The 15140-nt window shown below is 42.7% G+C and overlaps 1 protein-coding gene and 1 long non-coding RNA gene across 5 annotated transcripts in view; one reads left to right on the forward strand and one right to left on the reverse strand.

Moving 5' to 3' along the window:
* LOC111249932 (uncharacterized) overlaps window positions 1-15140 on the forward strand; it is a 390414-nt gene that overhangs the window by 56393 nt on the left and 318881 nt on the right. The window lies entirely within an intron of this gene.
* Window positions 1-15140, reverse strand: part of LOC147755781 (uncharacterized) — a 42082-nt gene that overhangs the window by 7070 nt on the left and 19872 nt on the right. The gene's annotated exons all lie outside the window — the stretch shown is intronic.

The raw sequence follows: 15140 nt of genomic DNA on the forward strand, positions 1-15140 counted from the left end.
CCGCATCGCACGGGCAGTCAAATCGCACACTGTAGGGCCAACAGACAGTACAGTAGAATGTCGGCACCGCAATGGAATCAAGCGCTAGACAATGAAAGAGTCTCACGCTCACACTAAATGAAGCTGGACCAAAAACAGTTCTAAGAAGTAGAGATTGAGTGTACATGGCTGCTTTACACAATGTCTCGAAGCAGGAATGGAAAAGGAACATCTGTGTTAGAAAACGGGCCTTTTGCATGCCTGCCCGAAAATCGGTCTACTGTAACAAGTTCGTTGACCGCTGAAAATTGCTAAACCGAGCCGGGCGTCCTGAGTGCACTAATGAGGCCAGTAGCATTCGTCGGTGAAAGTTATAAGAAGAAGCTCGACAATTGCTGGGTGAGATCGGCTTGAAGAGGACTTAAGGCCGTAAGTACGTCCGCTTCTGCAAGCGGCAAAAATCTGTTCAACCCCTAGTATGGCCACTAGCAAATAGCGCTGCTGTGGAAGGAGTAGTCGTCCTGGTGGAGAAAGAGCTTTGAGGACTTCGGACGGGAGATAGTGAAACGAGTGGAGGGTAAAAAGCAACCAAGTAGGATTCCGTTGCGACAGATAACCCGCTTTTAAGCATATTTTTGCTTATAGTGGACAGGTCCTACTTATTAAAAAGGTTTTGAAATCCTATATTTTGGATGGATACAAATATTGATACGGCGATGATAACTATTGCGAGTCAAAATTAGTGCGAACATTGGACGCTATGCTAAATCCGATTATACAGCGATCTAGCTGAGTAGCTATTTTTCAGGGACGTAAACGTTTCTTGTCTGGAAAAATGGACCTTAACTTTGTCCCCATAGCGTTCTAGATCATTTTCTATCAGCAATCGTCAGTTGACCTGTGACGGCCATTATAGTTTACTGTTATACATTAGTAGTAAAACGATGGTAACAGCAGATGCGTTGGCTTACTGTATATAGAGAAGTAGCAGAAAAGAGACATCTCCAGACTATCCACTAAAAAAACTTGTGGTTGGTGACTATTCTCGTAATTTTAGATGCCTAATCTGCTTCAATGTATTGTACAACAATTATTTGTCTCCCAGCGTGAACACGCATACAGTTTCAACATAACCTCCTCGTGTTCGGATAGGTGTGCAGCTATGTCGACATATGGGCGCATTTCACCCATGGCGATCGGTTTCTTTGTCGATTCGTTTAAAAGCTTTTATCGTATCCTTTTCGTCAACGCAAGTACCATTGAGCTCCTGCTTCTATCTACGGCTCTTCTCCGCGGATACTAAACCCGTTCATTCTACTTTCTTGCCCCTTTCTTTCTTTTTCAACCACCTAGGGCGGCGAGCCATCCCCACTGAGCGTTATATCCTAGTTCAACAACGAGCCCGAATTTTTGTGCCCGTGCAAAAACGACGGTCTTCAATATTTGGATCGCGATGCGGACACAACTTGGCTTTCTGTGTGGACATATACATTACATACAAGGACATATACCTTTGGCTGTCTTTCTGCCTATATGTTTGTATATATGTCTATATTATTGTATAGATGTTTATATGTCAAATATGTTTGGCTGTTTCTCCGTGTCGCTTTGGCGTTAGCACAAACCCAGTTGATCCAGATCGGAAAGAACAAAGAAGAGGAAGGAGGAGGAGGAGGAGGAGGAGAAGGAGGAAAGATGTAGAAGGCGCAACGAAGTAGGCTTGAATTGGCAATAGGACCGGCAGTCGAAGCACACACAAGATTGCAGCAACGATTTCGAAATATCCGTTTGCCCGTAGAAGCTGCAACAACTATCAGGACAAACTACACCTCAAAGATGTGAGGAAAACGAAAGAAAGCAATAGATCTCTGCATTCTGGATTCTCTCTGGATTCACTATTTTCGAATTTGGGTTCGAGGTCGCCAGTGATATGATTACATAAAAATCAATTTTTCCTATTGCAAAGTAATGTCACCCTACACATTTCTAAATGTAGCTTGGTGCGAGGTAAATTTTCAGTTCTGGTAGCTGTGGATCTATCTACATCGCTCTGAGCCCGATCGTAGCAGATTCATTTGCGTTTTTATTGTTAGCTATTCATTCTGTGCATTTAGAGACTCTGGACTGAAAATAGTCTGGACTAGATGGGATATGAAGAACTAGTAAAACGAAAAGAGCGAGGCGACTGGAAGATACAACAAAGGCAGTTGGGTGAAGGTTTTTAAAAATACACTTTTTACTGTGGCCCGCGATAGCTGCTAGAGGGACGTCAACAAATAGGGAATCAATGTAAAGATCAGTAGCGCTATGGCTGACCGACGTCTGGAAGGATCTTCCAATTTCACATATACAATATAAGCCATAAGGCTCACTTATTGGAACCGTTAGAAAGCGGCCTAGAAAGGCCATAAAGGACAACTATGAGAACAACGTTTCTTATGCGAAGATCGCACAAAAGGTGTCCCTGCTGTCTCGTTTCTCTTTTTTTTTGATCTTCATCCGAATCCGTTAAACAGATCCAACCTTTATTTGATGTTACAGTATTATTTTGTAAGGTAAAGCCTATTACGAGTGCGTCAAACATATCAGCTATCTTCTCGGAAACATTGAGCCCATAGAAAATATAGCCATCAAATAATTTTTCTTACAAATATTCTATCGAACCTTTTGTTTAATAATGAAACAATGGTACTTTTCACGAGAACCGTCGTATTTACTGAGTGTTAACATCTAGAGCGATTTAAATATCTTCAGTATGCTTTACCTCGTATTTATTTTATTTTATTTGTTTTATTATATCTTTAGATTTAAATATCTTTATTAGTATGCTGTCGCCATCGCTTGCAGGACAGGATGAATCCACTCAAGGTAACTAATTTGAATTTGAAGAGTAGAGACTACGCGTATACGAAGCCTTCATTAAGTCATATTGTAACGGTCTGCTGTTGAACTTGATCTGCACTGCGTGTAGACGACCTCCGGATTATGTACTTGCACCAGAACGTCAAGAAAATTTTAATAAGCTTTAAATGGAAATTTTGGACAATTCAGAGGACTATGTTCGGCTTCAGAGTAACCAGGGGCCCCGATCAACCCGACAAGAAGGATCGCAGTAAATGACTCGCAGATTTATTGATGGCCTTATGTTTCTGCGTAGCTAGAAATTGGCATGGCTGTTAGCAAAGGAAATTTAAACGTTTTTTCATGCCGTTGTTTTTCGATACTTTCGATACGATAAACACTTACGCTAACGTACACATTGCAATAATATGGATACATACACTACAGATAACAGATAATTTTTGATAATGTAAATAACATCAAACAATTAGATAACGAAAAAACAACTTCCGTTTAACAAAAAATACAGAGATTTACTAATCATGTTCATTCATTTCATAGGCCTTGCAGATTTGTCTTGAATCAGAAGCGATATCTCTCTCTACAACGGAATCCAAAGACAGACAGTTGGGAAATACTCGGTCATGCTCTAATCAACATCCAGTCAATCTCCGATCCACGCAGAAAAAACGCCCGCACAATATCTTTATCAGAATAAGTGAAATCTTTCAAATGCCACCTTAATTTGTATAGGCCACAACGTGTTCAAGCGGTTCAACTACCGAGAAGGCTTGAAGGCATCCGGTGGGCCCTTGAACGTTTGCTGAGTCGTACCCTGCTCGATGTCTTGATAAATAGTCACAACGTTCAGTATCTGTAGCAACACAGCATACTAATAGCATTGATCGTGCAAAGTTTGTTAATGTGACAATTCACAATGTGAAATCTGCTGCTAATAGAGTCACTTCATTGCCAGGCCCAGCTGCCGCCGTCGCACCGAATCAACCACACAATATATCCTGCGCCCCCATTTCGATTAACTCTGACTTCAACTTCTGACGAGAGGTAAGAAGGTCTTCAAAAAACGACCACTGAGCGTTCTGGCGTCTTTTAGACCGCCGTAGTCCAAATCAGCTTTACCGTACGTCCGCGTGAATTCCTGATACAAACATTGGCTTTACAATACATACCTTCTTCTACCATTGGTTGTAGTAATCGTTGAAATGCTGATGGGAAGTTTGCCTCGGATGAATTTGGATCAGGTCTGCAGTAGATAAAGTGCACAAGCACTGTAGTAGACGTAGTAAAACAGGAACCAATGTTGTGACGTTTCGCTTGCGATCACCACCAGGATAACATCAGGATCCCCACGATCGACCTTTGATTCACCCCAAGCATTTTAGTAACCTAAGTCTTTCAAACAGTAACCTATAATAATCACGACTTCATATCCTCATACGGTGACAAAACGTTTGCCTAGTCAATTGTCGGTTGCAGAAATTTTCCATTCCAAAGTGGAATGCGCGCATTTAGAGCTTTAGCACAAACTTCCTCGGGGCAGTGTCCATCGCGAACAGCAGCTCTTCATATACTATTGACAATCCGTATCGGTTTGCTGCAGCGGATATCAAATCGCTATTGTGGTTATCGCTATGACGACTCCTAGCTCATTTTTTTCCCGTATCTGACTGATTGTTCGCTGGTGTCGCTGCAACGAGAGGACTCAGTATTGCTCTATAAGCGCACAAGCTCGAGGAAGTTCATCAACGTAACATGCTGTAATAAACAAGAAAACAAAGTTTGATACATTTGCCGATTTCTGCTCAATCTGCCATATCAAGGCGTAGTTAGTCGAACCGTTTCGTCATCCGCATGTCGAATCGTTAGACAGTCCCAAATGCGCCATAAATGTCTTCTACATTCGAGTCCTTAAATTCGAAATGGGCCTTTGTTTCGGGAGGTTTGCATAACGCTGTGACGGTTTTAATCATGAGGGTTTCCCCAAAGCAACAAATGCCCCTGCTTTTCATATTTCGTCTCCAGTCCGCGTCGCGTGCTAGTCTAATTGGCTTTTTTGGTTGCTACTTCTGCTTTATTATTGGAATACGACAACAGCACATTGCGGTGCTACGTACCGCAGCAGAGCAAACAGATATCCATTGCCTTATGTAATACGAGACCTATGGTACAGGCTGCTTCCTTTGGTCTGTTGCAAAGAACCTGAAACTCATTGCCGACGCTGTTAGAGAACACTCGATCAGGACGCGTTCCCGGCAAGAGCTGCTGCTAAATCCAGAAACTAACTGGCGTCAAACATTAGGTTAACGACGATTGTTTCAGAGAACGCAGCGTACGGATAGCCAATTTGCTTCTACTGCAGGTTGACTTCCACGTGCCAGGCTAAAAAAAGCGCTTGAGGTACACAGGAATTCTCGAAGATGCACAAACGATAGGGAATTGAAGGACGGATCAGACCATATTGGGTTGCTTTCTATTGACAATATCTCAATGCGATTCAGTATGTTGTCAATAGGGAGTATTCTATTTTGTGTAGCAGCGTGATTCAAACAGATTAGGTAGTTGCTAATTGGGATATCGTCATACTTTATATCTCGCTATCGGATGGATTGATTATGAACGGCTACAGTGATAGTGACATTTCTGGAAAGACAAAGCTAGGCAGAATACTGTTATCATTATTGTTATATATAGCTATATTCATTATATACACATGGGGATTGCGTGACTGCGGAGCCAAACATCTGCGCCTCTTGCGGCCTTCGTAATAGTAAAATCTAAAGACACTCTAGACCTGAAAGTTGTAAGAGCTTCTAAGTCGCAGAACAGTCCAAAAATTAAGTACAGTATCGCAATACATATGAAACAATAGTCCGTAGTAGCATGTACGACTGAACCGTCCCACTAACATGACAAAAAAAAAAAAAGAGGTTATTTTATACCTCTGCAGATTGGGCAATTTTTTCGATCGTAAGTGAGAAGCCTGAACAGTGAGCGTTCTTCATCTTCGGTTGCCATAGTCGTTCTAATCTAATTGCCTCTTTCTATGTTTTGAATTTTACGGCAGGCGTCGCCGTTAGGTAGTCGTTCCATCAGATTCCTGGCTTCCAAAGTCTGTCCGTGCCTGGATTCAAGCCGAAACCACAATGTGTTTTTAAGAGCAAATACGTTACCCACTAAGCTATCACAGGGGCCAAATTTGACTGCTTATTGCTTTCTAACGGGCTTAAGCTGAAAAGGCGGGTGATCCCTTGGTCGTTTCGTTGGTCCTTATTGACACTGGTAATTTCACCAACATCTCAAAGTTTCACCTGCATGTTTAGCCCCTGTTCTTCCCTCGACATTGCATCCAATGCTATATGATACAGACTATCTGATAAAGATTTGAATGATCTTCAACAGGTACCTTGGTTACTCGTGGCGTGATGAAGATAAATTTTTGGTATATATATATAATATTGACGGTAAGAATGGTCATCATATTCAAGAGTGAGCTATGTTCTTCGGCTCTGATTTTTCTGGCAAAATATCGTCCACTATCAGTCAATAGCAATTTCGGGTTCGACCAAACTAATACTAGTTTACAACGAAATAGGTCACATGTGACAATCTGCAGTATTCGTCGTAGTGTTTTTTTTCAACCAACCGTCCTATCCTTTTTAAGCCTTCGCAATTCAAGACACATACACGTCCTTGTGATCGACTTTTTACAAGTAGGCTTTTGCCGAGATTCTAGAATAGCTTTTCTCCCTTATTTACGTTAACATGTCTTCTAGATATCGAATAGCAGTTGCTAACAAGATACTCGTTTAATTTATTTTATAAGCTTATTTATAACTATATAGACACACTAAACGAAACGGGAGTGTTACCCGCGTTTCCATCAGGCAATTGCTTCTACCGGGGCATATCTATTTACTCACTTGGAGCGGGGCACGAACACAAGCGAATTGCTGCAGAAGCTCTCTGCAGTTAGCAGCGTCAGCACCGACGGGCAGCCAAAACAAGCGATGCTCTCCTTCATTCTCGTTGGGAGCCACCGCAGCTGAATACAGCGTTTTCAACCATTGCAAGATCTATTCCTTTACTCGGACTCCTCTGTACCAGTCACAGTTGAATTGGCTATACAGCTCACCTTAGATTGATCCTGGGTCAGGCGTGCACACCTACCAAGATGGAGACATAGAACAGACTCAGGTCGACCGACTGATGAGAAGTTCGAGAGCGGTTCCAACGAGTCAGTAGCGGTAGCTAGCTTACTCCGGCCGGACGTGCTATTGAGTCGATTCCTCCCGTCGACAACTAACCCACATACATGGAGTAAAACAATGCGGGAATCGTCTGGGTGTCGGAAAAGTATATGATAAATGGAACATGGAAACAATGTGGAAAATTGTTCTAAGTATGTTTTTTGTGTTTTTTTTTCAGTGTAGGTCTGATACATTATTGGAAAAGAGTACTTACACAGCAGCGTTTATTTGTATTACATCATTAGCGAGCGTATATTTCGTTTGTTACTTTTGTTCGTGTCATTATTATCATATATCAGATTTATCTGTTAATCTTTTGCTTTCTCTAGTTTGAACTAGCAAGATTGTCCAGGTAATCTTTTTATTCGCTCGTACCGGTTGAGCAGACGCTGCCACAAGCTGTCTCTCTTCTGATGTCCTGCTGCGGCCATCTTGACATGGCGCCAAGCCAAATCGTGCAACGCGAAACGTCGAACATAGGCGCACCTACGATCAGCGCCGCCGCTGCTACCCTCAACGGCGCAATGCGACGAAGGCATGCATGTTAGGTGTTCGGCTGCCGCCAATTCCCGAATTTTCCTTTTCTCGTCGAAGCTGATTATAAGGAACACAAATAGTTACGAATCGACTCTCTGGGAAGAGACTTTTACCAGCAGTGGGACAACGGGCCGGAACGGGGATAGCTATGGTGGATCGATTGGCCTTTTGTTTCGTTTATGGCCACGGCTATCTTTGATAGTGCAGTTCGTGTCTACTAGTGATTTTCGAGTTTCAACTCAACATTCAGAATCCAGAGATCCAACAGAAAATCATGTAAAACCACTAGATTTAGCCAGGGGAAGACAAAACTGGGTCGAGTATGGGGTGATCCAAATAATTGTCCCGCAGTGATATGATCTGCACATTTGACTAATACACGCACGATCGCCACTTGTTTGTCAGTCCCTCCTAGGGTCAAGAGGGAAGCGGGAATTAGTGATTGATAGCAGAGGGATTATGTGGAAGGTGCTAGATGGCTATGAAGGGCTATGGCAAAGAGGCCCCTTACGACTGTGACCGGAGGAAAGAGTTGTAGTTACTTCATCGGATCAACGATGTTTATCAGCTGAATTTGGATGCTTCCATTAGTGAAGTGGGTAAGGTGCATGGCGTTTTTCTGGTTCTTGTAATTTCCCTCGTGTCTGAGAGTTATTATCCATATTTGTCTATTAGAATGATTTGATTAGTATATACGTAAAAAACGTGCAGCAATCCACGTTGAAACAGAAGTCAAATATCTTCGTTATCAAAGATAGCAAATATTTAATCTGAGTTTGCGTCTAACAGTTTTATTCTATACTTATATGTATATATTACCGATTCTTATATATCAGATCTTTCTGTAGCTGAGCTCGAAATCTGAATCACCTAAAGCGTCTAGTATCCCAATATTTCTTCTACACTCACTCAACCTGCTAACCTAGACACATCTGTTTCTATAAATCATACAAAATCGTTCTCCGATGTACCCAAACACCACTTCTGTATCTACAGTTCTACCACTTCTCGATCTGTAAATAACAGCTCGCGATCTATCGAGAAAGTGACTGGATCAAATGATGTCTACATGCTTATCTACTTTTCACATCAGACGGGGTCGCGCTGACGGCAGCTACTGCTATTGAAAGACGCACACCTGCATGTAAGCAAGCGTATATTCAGCCATTTCTACCCAAGCAAAAATGGAAACGGAGCCATCAAGAGATATAATACAACACCCATAACACAATGCAATAAGAAGGGAGGAAGTGAACAGCAAAGAATCATGATCATCTTCCTCGACATTTGAGTCCCTCTGGACCCCTTCCACATTTACTAGCAAACAGGCTCTCACAAACCAGCTCCGAAGAAGAGCATCTAACATTCAGTAGGCGGCAACTTGTGTTCGTGGCAGGCACAAAAAACAACGGGCAGGAAAAACAGCTAGTCTTCACTAGTTACGTTAACGCACCGTGCGCACCCCCCTTCAATGCCTTGCAACAAACAGAGTTGCGCAATAAAATTAAAGCCCGTATGTATCACTACTACGGGATACCGCTCGTGCGATCACCACCTAATGGCTGTGTTCCGACTTTCCCGATCCCATTTGACAGCGTCTGTATTCGACAAACTTCTGCTAAAACGAGCTCGAAGTGAGTTTTGAAGGAGCAAGCAAAACCAGCGGCTAACCTTCCAGCTAGCAAAATCAGAGAGCTCAGCCAGGAACCCCTAAGGAGTGAGATATGTCATTCCTTTCAAAGAAAACACGGACCAACTTGGTGTTTTCAAGAGTGGGGCTGCCGCAGCAACAGCATAGTACAACAGACGAATCAGTATAAAAGACAGAACAAAGATGTACTCTTTGTCCGGGCATTCGCAGCGAAGAAGGCGGAGTGCCTAACAGAACGACGACGACAACAACAATGGCAACAACGACCACGATGACACCGGTGGCAGATGACGCCTGTCGCAAAAGCGGACGAAGTAGGGTAATAGCTGGACAGAAAATAGGGGCAACACTGAGCAGCAACAGGAGTGGCTATGTGAAAAAGTTGCTGGCACTGTGAGAACAGGGCGGTAGTAGCGGCAGCGGCGTCAGGGTTGATCTGTACTGTACCTCTGGAGCTAGAAAGGGCCGCCCATTAGGCAGGCAGACAGGCCAGCGAAGGAACAGCCGCACAAGCTGAGCGTCCCTAGGGATTGGCACTGCGCCTAAAGAGCCTGCCGACGCTGTTGGCCCGAACTTGAACTGGAGGCTGAGAGAAGGACGGAAAAAAGGCGAACCAAGAAAGAGGCAGGGGGAAACAAAGGCAGTGGAGCTACTCCGCGCGAATTTCAAACGAACAGCCTCCTCGTAATTCTTTCTTGTAGGTCCCATTCATTGCAAGAGATCCCCCTAACCCCCTTCGGGCCAGCGTCGTAGACGTTTCGCCTCTTTCGGCGAGCGTCGGGCTTTGGCTTTTCGTATCTATTCTTTGCGAGTAAAAACGAAAGGATCCGCTACCGTGTTGTAGCTAGCAAGGAATGAGTAGCATTTGTGGAGACTGTTTCCTGAGCATGATTTATTTAGCGATTTGATTTTCCACAGGTAAATCTTTTGTTTTCGGAAGGAGATAAAAAAAAATAACGGCTTCAGGTGATGTAATTCTCGAAATAGCAAATTGAAGTCTCATTGGCGCTGAGGCAGCTGCTAGTGAGGTTCATGTAGCTTTATTAGCCGTTAGTGTTTTGGTTTTTGTTTAGAAGTCGCTATCGATTGAAATTACATGCCTACTATAGCTATGTTATGGTACTAAAGCTTTGATTAGTTTCCATCTGCGGGGTCTGTGATTTAGAAGGAATCGTTTACAACTCAGCAGAGTATATATATATTACCGAAACAGTAATTAAATCAACGCTATTAGTAAGTGACCATGAGCAACGTACATACCTCGTCTTCAAATTGATCCATCCGATAAAATGTGGTCGAGTTCCAGTCGATAATGTATAAAATTATTGACTACGTATTGAGTGTTATCTAGGCACTCAAACCAGTATTACAGTTATATACATACATATACACGGTGCTACATCAGCTGGAATTTCGACGGCACATTAAAAATGTAGGAACGAAGTGGCTATTTCCATCCATGTTTAAGACGCTTTGTGGAAGCAAGTTGTGGGTATACACCTCTGTTATTTTTCATGTACAGCAGAATCAATTGAAGATGTAGAAAAATAAAGTCCAAGAAGAAAATACGTGAAGAACGATTCATGGTAGGGTCTTTGATGTTTAACTCTGGCATGTACTCACAAAAGTAGTCCCGCAAAAGGCTAAGAGCACGCACGTCTTCTTGAACGCCAGCCAAGCCCATTTTCGCGTTCTTCTCACAAACAACGCATCGAGCTAACGTAGTAGAGAGTACAGATTCGGAAAAAGCCCAACACAACAGCAGTTACCGTCTCTGAGCTTCTGAGGTTGCCTCGTCGATTAGTGCTTCCTTGACGTTCGTCTCTTGGCTTAGAGGTCTGGCGCTTCCACAAGCACAGCCATCCGTTATATCATACTATTCCAAGAATGAGGGGTGCGCAGACGATCGACTCAAAAGCATTCGAACGCACAAAGAATCCAAATGACGGGATGAACTATTCTGAATCCCCATAGGCGTTAACGTGATCTAAGCTGAGAAACCTTATTGAAAGCTGTGTACGACTAACGCTTCAGAGCTAGCTTAGTCGATAATGGTGTTGATAAATAATTTTACCTCGTTTATCTGTATATATAAATCATTTCGTATCTTGGTGTGTTTTTTTTACTTGTGTCACCTTCCCTCGTGGCACTTTTTATGTATTTAATTTTTGTCTGGACAAAATGGGGGTGCAACTAAAACCGCCTAATGGAGCCTTTCTTTCCCACCTTCTTACAATCTTTATGAAAAAAAAAAAAGATATTACTAAATAATGTTTTTTAAACTTGTATAATAACGAGCGCGTAAGAGCACAAACGCTACATGGCGGTGTGCTAGAATGTCCTTGGGAAAAAGGTCCGCATGAACGATTACATTTAAACTGACCCATATGGATGCCTGCAGTTGATAAGCGAATTGCTGCTAATTGACTGGTAATTTTCTGTTCTGATAAGATCTCAGATTTGTACCACTATTCAATTTTCCTAATCATTTATGTTGATCCAAAACCTACGTGATGCCTTGCCTATGGCAAACACCTGCCTATACCACCCTTACTGTTTTCCTGCTAGAGCTGCTTCAACAACCCCACATCCCAGATTTAACAACAGCACCTGCGACTCTTTAGGATTGTTCTTTGTTGCAGTTAGGCAGCTAAGTTCGACGGAGCTGAGGTTCAGACTTCCTTTTAATTCCTGGTTTTCTACCACGACAGAACGTCACTGTTATTCCTCCTGTAGTTCAACGCCATATATATTCACAGCCGCATGATGTCAATAATGGACCAGTCACGATACGGCCAAGTCACGCGAACCGCCATCTGCCAGGCCTACGACCCAAACAACGGGACACATCAGGATAACCCAGCTAGCAAAGATCGGATGGGAATAAACAAATTTCTCCGCAGGGAAATTTAGATTGCATCCATTGCACAACTGCATCTCCGCAGCCTTTACCTTTTGGGAGAATCATCGCACTGTTTGACGGGCGGACATGGCTGGTGTGCGTAAGGGTGACGGCTGAACGGACGCGGCTCGGTACGCCATGGTGTTCATGGAGACGGTGTTCTTGATAAGAACGCGATCATATCATAGAAATGGCATGCGCGCTCCAGGCGTCTCCAAACGAGATAGACAGCACTGAAATAACTGAATACAGCTTGCCCTTTTCTTTGGGGTCCATTGGGGGCGAACTGTGATGTTGCACTAAAAGGGTAAGCATTTCCGATCTAGTCTCAGGTACCGACCCTTTTTCGCCATCGGCTCCAGCTACACACAGTTATTATCGCATGATTCATCGGTCGGGCTGTTTTTTTTTTGCTTTGCCATATTGCCGTTGTCTACCAGACGGTCTTCTATAGGACCGCTTCGATAATCCCAGATCCACCTAAACCTCTGAAATCGCTCACAGTTGACGATTGGTTGGTGATAACGGCCCGTACCGATAACCCTTACTCGTACGCGCACTATTAAAGATGCATAGGATGTCGGGCTCTTAAATAGACGACATGTTTAAGGATACGCATGGCAACTCATTGGTGTTTGCGATAGTACTACATTTAACAGACAAGACGGCTTAAATGTAATCATATTCAACTTGGGAAACGTTAATATTTTGCCTATTTACCATACTATGACCCCAGGAAACACTGTGCGATTTGTGTTGATACGAAGTTGCAGGGAATGGTTCCTTTCCACCGCGGAAGATAGCTACTCTGTCATCAAAACACTTCTATCAGACGAGAACCACTACTTCTCTCACTGATAAAGTATATCGGCTCACGTTGCGGATAATATTAACACGTCATGATAATAAATCCACACTGAAGAATTATAGGGGAAAATTATACATTTCTAAATGAGTTATTTGAAGATGAATTATCGAGAACCGTACTATTTTTCTACTATGTGTGATATATCTAATTTGCTCTTCCTACTTGTTTATCTTGCTTTCTTTTAAACAGGCTATTTTTTGTTAGAAGAACTAAAAAGAGTTTGCCACCATAATTTCCGGTGGAACTCGCCAGCACAGAAAACTGTTGTGAGACGATCGAGATATCGATATCCGGTTGAACCCGCCTTAGCATTGCATAGTCTATGCACAATTCTAATTTCTAAGGCAAATGTCAAACGGACGCAGCATTCAGAAAGAATATAGTCTTCGAATGTATACAGAAGACATAACTTACTAATAGACAATTTGTCAATATTACCTATACTGATACTTTCGAGGTACAAAGGTCCGTCCTAACCAAACAGATAGTCAGGTCATCTGGCAGATATCAATGCTAATTAAAAAACGACCTCGGTCTGAATGTGTCCATTCTTTTTAGGTACTTCTCAGTACACTGTGCAAGCACACATTTGCTGGCGAACCAACTAGAGCCAGTTGGAAGCCTCACACGCTGTCTGGTCTGACCGAGGATTTCTAGCTGCACACTCGAACTGAATATGTACTTTCTGATGGTGACACGTGTCTCCAGCGGAACATTTTAAACAGTGGCGAACGAAAAGGCGCTAACTGGGACTGCACTCGATTTGGCATGCTTTCAATGCACTCTAATACCATCTTCGTCACGGACGGCTTCTGGATTCATAGCATGCATCGAGCAGTGCGTCTCCTGCCTAGATACACGACAGGTCTAATGTCCAGCCTCTTTTGCACCCGTTGACATAATGCTATCAGATTCAAACCGGATGAATTTCGACATGGTAGGAACTCACATTAGCAATAGATACTTCAAAGGCACTTCGCCATATGTCCTAGTGGCTCATCCGAACGCTATTCTCTTGTCTGGGTCAGCATTTTTTTTTCTACATCACCAAAGCTATTGCCATTCTGCCGTAATCCCGATGACAAAATATAGAGTCCTTGTAGCGTGGATGGAAATCATGGCCCTGATCATTATTTCGCTCGGACGTTTGATCTCCTTAATTACATTTTTCATTATATCAATCGCATCCTGAATGACATCTGTCTCCCATCAAAAAGCCGATAGACGTGCTGAGCACCTCAGAAATTCGAAAGTCTCAAAGATTCAGCCCATCTTCTCCCGTCTTCAATTAGTTAACTTTGAAAATTTTCAACTCATTTGATCTGTGCCTACTTTTGTGCACAGTATAGCCCAGAGTCTTTGAATGGTTTACGATAGCTAAGATCACCCATCTCGGTACGACGTTCGAGAGTTCTCATGGACAATGTTACCTACGCCTTGCCGCCCTCTAATAATTGAAAAACTGCTACAAATTTATCGTTTTGTAGCCGTGTTTAGAATTATGCTCTCGCCTCACCGCATTACGCATCGTGTTCTTGTTTCTCTTTTTTTTCCTGATAAACGCGTCTTATCCTATTGGGCCACTTGTTATCCACTGCAGACTTCGATATTCTAGCCCACCCAGAAAGATTTCTGCGTGAAAAGCCCACTGCTCTTCCGTGAGGCCTTTTCCTTACAGGTTTATATATAATCAAAAAAGAACGGGAAACATTTAAATTCACTTTATAAGCGTCGTTATCATCGAATAAATCATAGCTACGATAATTGCTATACAACATCTCGAATCATCTCGATCTTTTCATGAACAGTAAAAGACAAAATCAGATACCTGGGCCGTGCACAATGGCGCGAACGTTCATGCACGTTGTGTTAAGCAGCCATTGCATCACACGGTAGCTCAAAACTGCTTTTCTGACGACCGTACTGCCGCATGTACTATTATTAGGAAGTAAAGCGAGACAGCTTTTACATTAAAAAAAAAAATTAAACTTCGCCTTACAAAAGTTAACGAAAGTTACACGCACGTTATAACTTTGCACGTTTCTTTGAATAATTTCCAAAGACCATCAGAATAGCAGCTGTTGCCTTATTTAC

The sequence above is a fragment of the Varroa destructor genome, unplaced genomic scaffold (assembly GCF_002443255.2).
Source record: "Varroa destructor unplaced genomic scaffold, Vdes_3.0 BEIS01000004.1, whole genome shotgun sequence".
Taxonomy (NCBI): domain Eukaryota; kingdom Metazoa; phylum Arthropoda; class Arachnida; order Mesostigmata; family Varroidae; genus Varroa; species Varroa destructor.